General features: G+C 37.2%; 1 long non-coding RNA gene across 1 annotated transcript in view; it reads right to left on the bottom strand.

Annotated features, from left to right (window-relative positions):
* Positions 1–6,202: 6,202 nt before the first annotated feature.
* Positions 6,203–8,767, bottom strand: part of LOC122748594 — a 697,255-nt gene continuing 694,690 nt past the window's right edge. The window contains exons 3-4 of the long non-coding RNA XR_006355626.1: positions 7,816–8,192; positions 6,203–7,362 (exon numbers count right to left, since the gene is read on the bottom strand). This is a non-coding gene — a long non-coding RNA (uncharacterized LOC122748594). The remainder of the gene's footprint in view (positions 7,363–7,815; positions 8,193–8,767) is intronic.

The following is an 8,767-nucleotide window of genomic DNA, read 5'->3' as shown; positions in this document are numbered from 1 at the left end:
ATGTTCTCTAGTGTGGTAAAAAGTTTTTTAACAGTCAGTTAGTGAATACGAAAAGACATCAGTTTTTTAAAGGACCACCCTTTTGGGGAGGAGACCGACGGCTGTATATGGGTTACGCACGTCAGTCCGGCTGCTAAGCACTCCACTTCCGGGGTGCAAGCTTAAAAGGCAAGGAGAGAGTGGGATCTCTTGCTTGCTTTCCTGGTCCGATGACTGGAGCGACACACAGACAGATGTGGACTGGAGTTGGACGCAGCCTGGCTCGCTGTTAGCAGCACGTGCTTGACTCGGCTCTCTCTCTCCTCCCCAAAGGTGGCCTTGGGCTTTTGGTGAGTTTTATATGGAATATAGACTAAGTTTAGACTTAAGACTATTTGTTTGTATTTCTACTTTCCTATCCCTCTAATCAATATCACCTTGTAACTACCAAACAATAAAAGCTCTAACTATAGACGAGAGGTTTCTTCCATTTACTAGTCTGGGAGATAAATTAAGGAAAAGGTTAGGAAGGGGAGGTTAATGCAGTATCCAATTTTAAATCTCACACTAGTTGCTGGCTAAGTGTTGGTGGGGTGAGCGGTAGCCTTGGCCAATAAACATCAACTTTGGAGCAAAAAAAAAAAGAGTCATGAGACAGGATGGACCTTCTATTTATATTTTTTCTAAAGGTATTTCAAAGCTCCAGGTTAAAGTTCAGCAAACTGGAGCCTATATGAAAGGCCTGGCCACCAAGGTTGGGGATGGAGTGGAGTTCAATGTCTTGCCAATCAAGAAATCTATCAACAAATTATTGACTGTCTTGTATCAGGAACTATGTTGGCTGCTTCTGGGGATTCAAAGAATTATTACATTTCATATGGACAGCTAGGTGGCATAGTGGATAGAGCACTGGCCCTGGAGTCAGGGGGACCTGAGTTCAAATTCGACCTCAGACACTTAACAATTACTAGCTTGTGTGACCCTGGGCAAGTCACTTAACCCCAATTGCCTCACCCCCAAAAAAGAATGATTACATTTCATCTTTGTCCCCTAGGGAATAGCTTTGTATACAGAGAGCATGGTAGAGTGGCAGATGGCTTAGATATGATGAAATTTGGTTTCTAATTCTAAGTTCTGCTATTAATTAGCTACTTCACTTGAATAAATCACCTTCCTCTCTGGACTGCAGTTTCTTCAACTGTAAAGTGGACTCGACAATTTCTCATGACCCTTCCAGATCTCTGATTCTATGTGACTTCTGTTCCTTCATGTAGACACTGTTGGTGACCCCGATGAAGGAAGAGGGAGATGTGTGTACTCATTTTATTGAGCCAGTGTTAGGAAACAGCAAGGTACAGTAGAAAGAATGCTGAACTTGGAGTTACAGGATCGGTGGCACCTGGTTCATCATGCGGGTCGTTCATATTTGTGGATCTGAATGTGCTTATTAGTCAGATGTAGTGATTGGATTGGAGGTTCAGATGGATTCTCATGGCAGGGCTCCACTGTACTCAACCTTACTGCTATGCTGCTCCCTTGAATATCTGCTGATTGGAAATTAGGTTGATAATTTTGATGTGATGGTAAAGCTATCCCACAGCACATATGCTGAATCTCTTTAGAAGCCAAAAGAGGAATTACATTATTTGCAATCACTATAAAGGCTCTTTCCCTTTGAAGGGGGTGGGAACAAAAAGGCTGAAGGATGCAAAGTATAACTAAAGCCACAAATTAAGGAAAATCTAAACTTCCTCAATGATGCTATCTCTTGGGCTTCTTCTTTATGTCGAATCCAAACTTCATGAACTCACACCTGGAGGCATTGGAGTATCATAAAATGAGCCCCAGGCCTGAAGTCAGATCTGGGTCATATACAAATGTAAGAATCCTCTTTCCTATCCTATTAGAACCCCAAAACAACCTAGTGCACTAAGTATTCAGTGGTATTATCTTCATTTTATGTGACATGCCCGTAGTAACACAGGAGGTAAGTATCGAAGGTGAAATTTGAACTCACAACTTCCTGATTTTAAATCCAAAATGTTGAATGAATCCATGCTGCCTCTCTAAATGGCAAAGCACTATTTGAATGTTAGTTATTATTATTAAAGTATTACTTGTCTGAGACATTTAAAAAACTCATTTGAATAGATGATTATTAGGGAAATCAGTAGGCATCCTTATCGCTAAGGTTTTAAGTTGCTAGATTTTTCCTTTAATAAAGTAAGACATATTAATGCCTGGTTTAGCTAGTCAGAAATAGGCATAATGCCATTAAGATGAATGCTTTAGGGGGCAGCTAGGTGGTGCAGTAGATAAAGCACCAGCTCTGGATTTAGAAGGACCTGAATTCAAATCTGGCCTCAGACACTTGACACTTACTAGCTGTGTGACCCTAGGCAAGTCACTTAACTTTCATTGCCCCGCAAAAAAAAAAAAAAAAAAGAATGTTTTAACTCTTCACAGTAGGGTCTCTCCCTTCCTGACTGGCCAGTATTTCTCAAAGTAAACTACTCCTGTAAAACATGCAAAGCAAATTTTATAGTATCATAATTTTGATCTGGAAAGTTCAACTCTCTCATTTTACAAATGAGGAAACCATCAGGTCCAAAGAAGTGAAATGTTCACACAGGTCATAAAGGGCCAAGAAAGTTTTTGGATCCAGAGTCTCCAATTCCAAATCAATTCTTTTTATATTTTACCATACTACTTCCCAATCAATGAGGCCGACCCATTGGTCAGAATTTCCAGAAGGGAAGGTCTACTTCACATCCTTCCTTTCACTCCCCCTTTCCTTTTAGGAAAAAAGATAAAAGTGTAGGTTACATCAAACTATTGGGAAAATATTCCATTACTATTTGGACCCCAGTGCCATTTTGTACCTCTTTGAGAGCACAACTGTTACTACTGCCTATTTTCCCTTTCCCCTTGGCATCAGACCTCTCGGTTTTTGCTTTCTCCCTTTAAGATCTCCTGCCATCATTTAAAATACCCCTACTGTTATTGTTATCATCTGTTCTCAAATGCCATCAGTATGGTAGTTCTAAACTTCTAATCTAAACTTTTCTGTTCAGTTCCATTTATCTCTATATTTTCCTTTATTTGTAAAAATCCAGTAACATAACAGAAATGAGTTACAAATATTTTTTCATATATATATATATAACTTCATCTTGAGCTAAATACAATGAAGAGACAATTCATTGAGACTTCCAAGCTATTTATTTTATGGTCCCTACCCTTGTATGAGGCAGTAGTATCTCCCATAGAACAATAGAATATTAAAACTAGAAGTGACCATTACATTTAGAGTCATGCGATCTCAAATATACTCTAGTTCCACCCCTCACTTTTACATTTGAAGAAACTGAGGCCTAGAGGAATGAAGTGACCCAAGTTACACAGCTAGCTATGACAAAGTCTTATAGGACAATTTCTATATAGCAAATTTTCTTTTTATACTATTCCTAAGATTTATCATAGCAGTGAGAGTTGGAGGCCAAAACAGAGATCATCTAGGCTCACCCCTCATTATTCAGATAGAGAAATTGGTGTCCAACTTCTCTCAGTCTCAGTTTTCTCATAAGTAAAATGAAGAAGTTGGCTTGTATGATTCCTGAGGTGCCTTACAGTTCCAAGTCTAAAATAAAAAGCATTAATATCAGATCATATTTAGTAGTAAATATTGATTTGGAACTCAAGTCCTTTGACTTCAAATACAATGGACTTGGGGGCAGCTAGGTGGCACAGTGGATAAAGCACTGGCCCTGGATTCAGGAGGACCTGAGTTCAAATCCTACCTTAGACACTTGACACTTACTAGCTATGTGACCCTGGGCAAGTCACTTAACCCTCATTGCCCCCACAAAAATTTTTTTAAAAAAGAAATTAAAATACAATGGACTTTTTATTACTTTGTTCTACTTTGTTCCCATATCTTAATTTCTTCCCCTGATCAATCACACTCTGATAACCTTAGTAATTATCATCCTCTCATCCCTAGCCTCTCATACATCCCAAATTCAGCCTTTAAAATTCTTTTTCATCCCTATTGACCTTCAACCATTTCACCTCTCCATCAATGTCTTTTTAAAACTCACAGATTCCTCATAATTTTCCTTGCAAAGTTTAAATTAAAAATAATTGGATCAAGTCAGTAAGAACAAAATAACATCATTTTCACTAAATAGTTCATTTTAGACATCTTACAAATAACCAGTATAAAGCAGAATTGAATTGATTTACCAAAGTATGCCCAGAAGTTCGATTTACTTCTTAAACATAGACATAGATTCAAAGTCATCTCAGTTTGGTCTACTGGTCAATACCAACTCACCTTTCCTTTTAAAGTCCTATTAACTGACGTTCCCCTAAGTTCAATCCTTAGGTCCCTTTCCCAACTTCATTCTTTGAAAACATCTTCCATTTCACCATATCAAACACAGTTCTAAGTTTATGTTAAATACTACCTCTCTAATCAGGATCCTAAAAAGAATCACAAATATTAGGGTAAAAATGAAACCCAGAACAGAACTGAATATCTACTTCTACAAATCATTATCATACAACATATGACTCTACATTGATACGTAAGAGAATAAACTCTCCACCCAGAAAACATACATAAAAACAAATACATAACAAATGAATATTGATGATTTTGTTTTAATTAATGGTACAAAACCTTATAGACTTTCTCATTAGCACTTGGTAATGGTAAGAGCTCAAGTAGCCTCAAAAACTTTGCTTTTGACAATTATTTGACTTTATCTTTTATAACATCTCTTAAATTCATAATTTCATCATTATGTTCATACTCTTTCCCATTGCAGCTCACCACCATTTTACAGCTCAGGAGAGTCATTCATGAATTACTAGTCCTTCCCCTCCCCCCAAAAAAGCATTCAGTTCCCAACCTTCTGGTGATGAAACTTTCAGAACTTAGCTGGGCTTTTACTAAGAGAAGAGATACCCAGTTTGCATACTCAAATCCTTTCCATTGTGGTAAGAGTCTGTGAGAAATTATACCCCATTGACATAGCCTGTGAGAAACCAGGGTCACACCATGGTAAGGCATCACAGTAGGACTCTGGTAACAGTTATGCTGTTATACTTAAAATAAATTTTATTCAAGTTATTAGGAATTCCTAGAATCTTCAAAGTAATTATCTATCCATCCCTTCATGATAGAATATATTCTATTCCCCTTCTTAAACATTTAGAAAAGCTCAAGGATTTCTTCTGGACAGTCAGAAGAGAAAGATCTCCCTTTGGACTTCCCTCTGCTATATTTTCCCTGGCATCTGGGGCTTCTGCCACATGGACTTGAGGGTTTGATAATAAGCATATGGCAATTTGAAAAGGAATCAATTGGCATAAATGCTAAATAGACATGTTCCTTTCCTCCTACCTCTTTGCAACTGCTGAACTCAGGGAGGTATTAATTAGTACTGATAAACTATCACTCCATAGCTTCACCCAACCCATCCCTTGGGCCATTGTTTCAGTTCAGGTTCCTTGGACTTTTAGCTACAAGAGGAATTTTGAAATCCAATTATTCCCCAATCCTTTTCCTAAAACTTGTCCTAGGTTTTGTTATTTCCAAGTGAAATCCATAAGTTTGTCCAACTCTGCAACTTTCTTGCTCAGTTTTAGATATGTTTTACATTTGTATCAGTATATTGACAACCTTAGACTTTCTGGTTCACAACCAATTTCATTCCATTACTTTACTCATTCCAGCATCAATGAAAGACCTGGCTGATCCAAGCTTTTTCCATTTATTATGGAGTCATTTCCAAAACTAATTGAATCCCTTCAATTTATAGCCTTTTTCTTTTTATGGTTCATCTTTTCCCAGTACCAACATTTCTTTTGTTTATTCCCCAATGGTCTTTTGTATCTTTACAGGAAGAAAAAAAAATGAATTACTGTATCAGGTCAGTTGATTCAGGTTCAAATGTTTGTGTCCTGATGGGAACCTGTTACATGATTAGGCAAGTACTTTTTGTGACATAGTTTTCTCATTTGCCAAACAATGACGACTGGAGGGTTAATCACTATAATGTAATATAAAGTCTTTGGAGGAAACTCCAATGAATACAATAGTATTACAAGGGACTGTAACAGGGCACATTGCATTCTCCCAGATGTCTCCAACATTTCAGGAGTTAGACTAAATTTTCAATAAAAGCAGTGGGCATATATCTATACTTACCCAAAGAGGAAAGAATTGCTTCTTCCTTATGTATGGCTCATTTCTTAATCCTTAGCTTTGTAGAAAAAGTCCACCTCAAGCAATTTCCAGCTCTTATAAAATTATTGAAGTTTCCTTATGATGATTGCAATTTGTAAATCCAAGTACAAATCAGCATTAATTAATCAGTTGATTCTGGGCCAATTTGTCCTGAGTTTAGGGTTTGGTAAATAAGAAGGCAAAATTCACTTTCATGAGGCCACATAGTTATCAAAAGGATCAGCATCACCCTTCTCAGAGTCTCTTTTCTTGGAGTTTCTTTTTTTCCTGTCTCGTTTTTCTTGAATTTCAGCTGAAACTAAGAGAAATGTGGTATCTTCAAGTCACACAATATTTGTGAAAATCTCTACGTTTCCAGGAGTATACTGTGGCTTCTATAGAGGCATCCAAATTTGTCCAATAACCTCTCATTTATATTTAACTCATAGCTCACTTATTTACTGTAATTCAAAATGTGGTACCTCACTTCAAAAAGTCCAGGCTGGAAGAGTGACTGGAATATTTTTTTCAGCTTTAAGAATAAGGTTATAGAGTATAGAAAAATACTGTGAAAAGTTCATTTTTAAAGAGTCTAACCCGCAGCTCTTTTCCAGTTCCCAAAGTGCTTCTAAGGACATTGCACAGAGGATCTCACTCCCAGATCCTTTAAGACCCCAGTCTTCTTCCCACTTTCCTCCTGAAACAAAGTTTGACCACCTTGGTGATTCTAATAGCATAGTTTTTGTATAGATTTTGGCCATGTTATTTCTCTGTTTTCTTTCTACTTTTGTGCAAGTTGCTTCTGATCACATTTTAAAATGTGATTTCCCCACCTCTTTCCTGTAGTAGTCCATATTTCCTACTTCAAGAACTCATGTTTATTTCCAGCTGATAGGATCTGCTCTTCCTAAGCCCAGTTTTGCATATGTTTCTGGCAGGGTTCCTGTGAGGTGGAAGGACTATGATTTCCAGCTGGTCAGCTTTCTGGTTAGCTCTCAGTGCTTCCAGGCTGGCTCTAATTTTAGCCATAAGTGAAAGGAAATTTTCCTCCAACCAGTCATGTGGGCATCACTACTTGAAGGTTTCTCTCTCTGGAGACCATTAACACTATATTTGGACATTACCTGTTTTCAGAGCTTCTGTGTGGCCTAGAGGATTGAAAAGAACAGTTCTTGGTGAAAAAGAGCATCTTTGTATATAATGCATCACTTTATCTTAATCTTGTATTTAATAGCAAAGGAGGATATCTTTACTAGTTCATCAGAAAAAAACTGAAAGACAGAAACTTTGAGCTTTATTTACCATTCTTATATTAATTTTAATGTTTAAGCTTTTCCCACCTATAAATTGAAATAGCTAAACTGCACTATTTTAATATGGATATTCCATACATGCGTAATGGTATGGTTCATTGAAACTCTTGAGTAAAGGTTGATAGGGTAACATTTTCTTTTGGTTATACTATATATATTTTTTCTATTAAGGATTTATAGTCTCTTCATTAAGTGTCATTGTAGAAATACTCCTAAGTAAGTACTGAATAAAATGTTGAATGAAAACAGATAATGAATGATGAAAACAAGGTTAATCCAAGACCTTACCTGAAGTTTGACTCAGAAACTTTCACATTCACAGTCAGATGAATTCTAAGCCAAAAAAAAAAGAAGAAAAAAATTTGACACCTTCATATAGCAAAAGTGCCACAAGGTGGGAGCCATTTATTGTATGAGAGTCCACTTTTTGGTTCCCATCACATATCAGGTATGAGCTATTGTTTGACCAAAGGGAGATCCATAGTATTACTTTTAAATTCTTGATGCTGTAGACCTTGAAGCATGATCCCTGCCAGGCAGATCCCATTGGAAGTATGACTAAGCAATGAAGCAAAAGGCTGTGTTGTGGCCATCTCTGATGGGGCATGGTTGAGACAGAACAAGAACATCACTGACATCAGGAGACCAAGAGACAAAGCCAGGACCTATAGGGAGAAATTAAAGGGCATAGTAAGTTTCAAGAATTGCTGGCCATGAGGTCAGCTGCATATGACTTGAGACATAGCCAATGTTTTCATTGTTTTATGTATAAATTATTTATTTCAGAAAAGAGATATTAAGTTAATAGAACTTCCTTAAAGAATTTTGGGAGTGGATTGCCAGTTTGGCTCCGGATTTTTCAGCTTTCTTACAGTATTCAATTTATCTAAACACATTACTCTGTATGGATGATTAGGACTCCCACTGGATCATTTGCTACCCCAGGGAAATACACTTTCTCATAACACCCAGCTTGTGATGAGGAACACAGGGTAGATGCTCAATAAAGCTTCCTGAAATTGTGTTGCCATATTACCCTTTCTTTGTAGTCTGAGTAGAGCCTGAAGTAAGAAACAAAAGCCAAAGTTTGGTCATCACCAAGCAAGATGATACAGTACAACAGATATTTTATCAAGTGTGTTGCATATAAAAATCACTTTAGCTCTAGGTGAGGTGTAATTTAAATAAGACCCAATCTCTACCATCAAAAAGAATATATATATATATATATACACACACA

Source organism: Dromiciops gliroides, chromosome 3 (assembly GCF_019393635.1).
Source record: "Dromiciops gliroides isolate mDroGli1 chromosome 3, mDroGli1.pri, whole genome shotgun sequence".
Lineage (NCBI taxonomy): Eukaryota > Metazoa > Chordata > Mammalia > Microbiotheria > Microbiotheriidae > Dromiciops > Dromiciops gliroides.
This window is presented reverse-complemented; position numbering and strand designations above follow the sequence as displayed.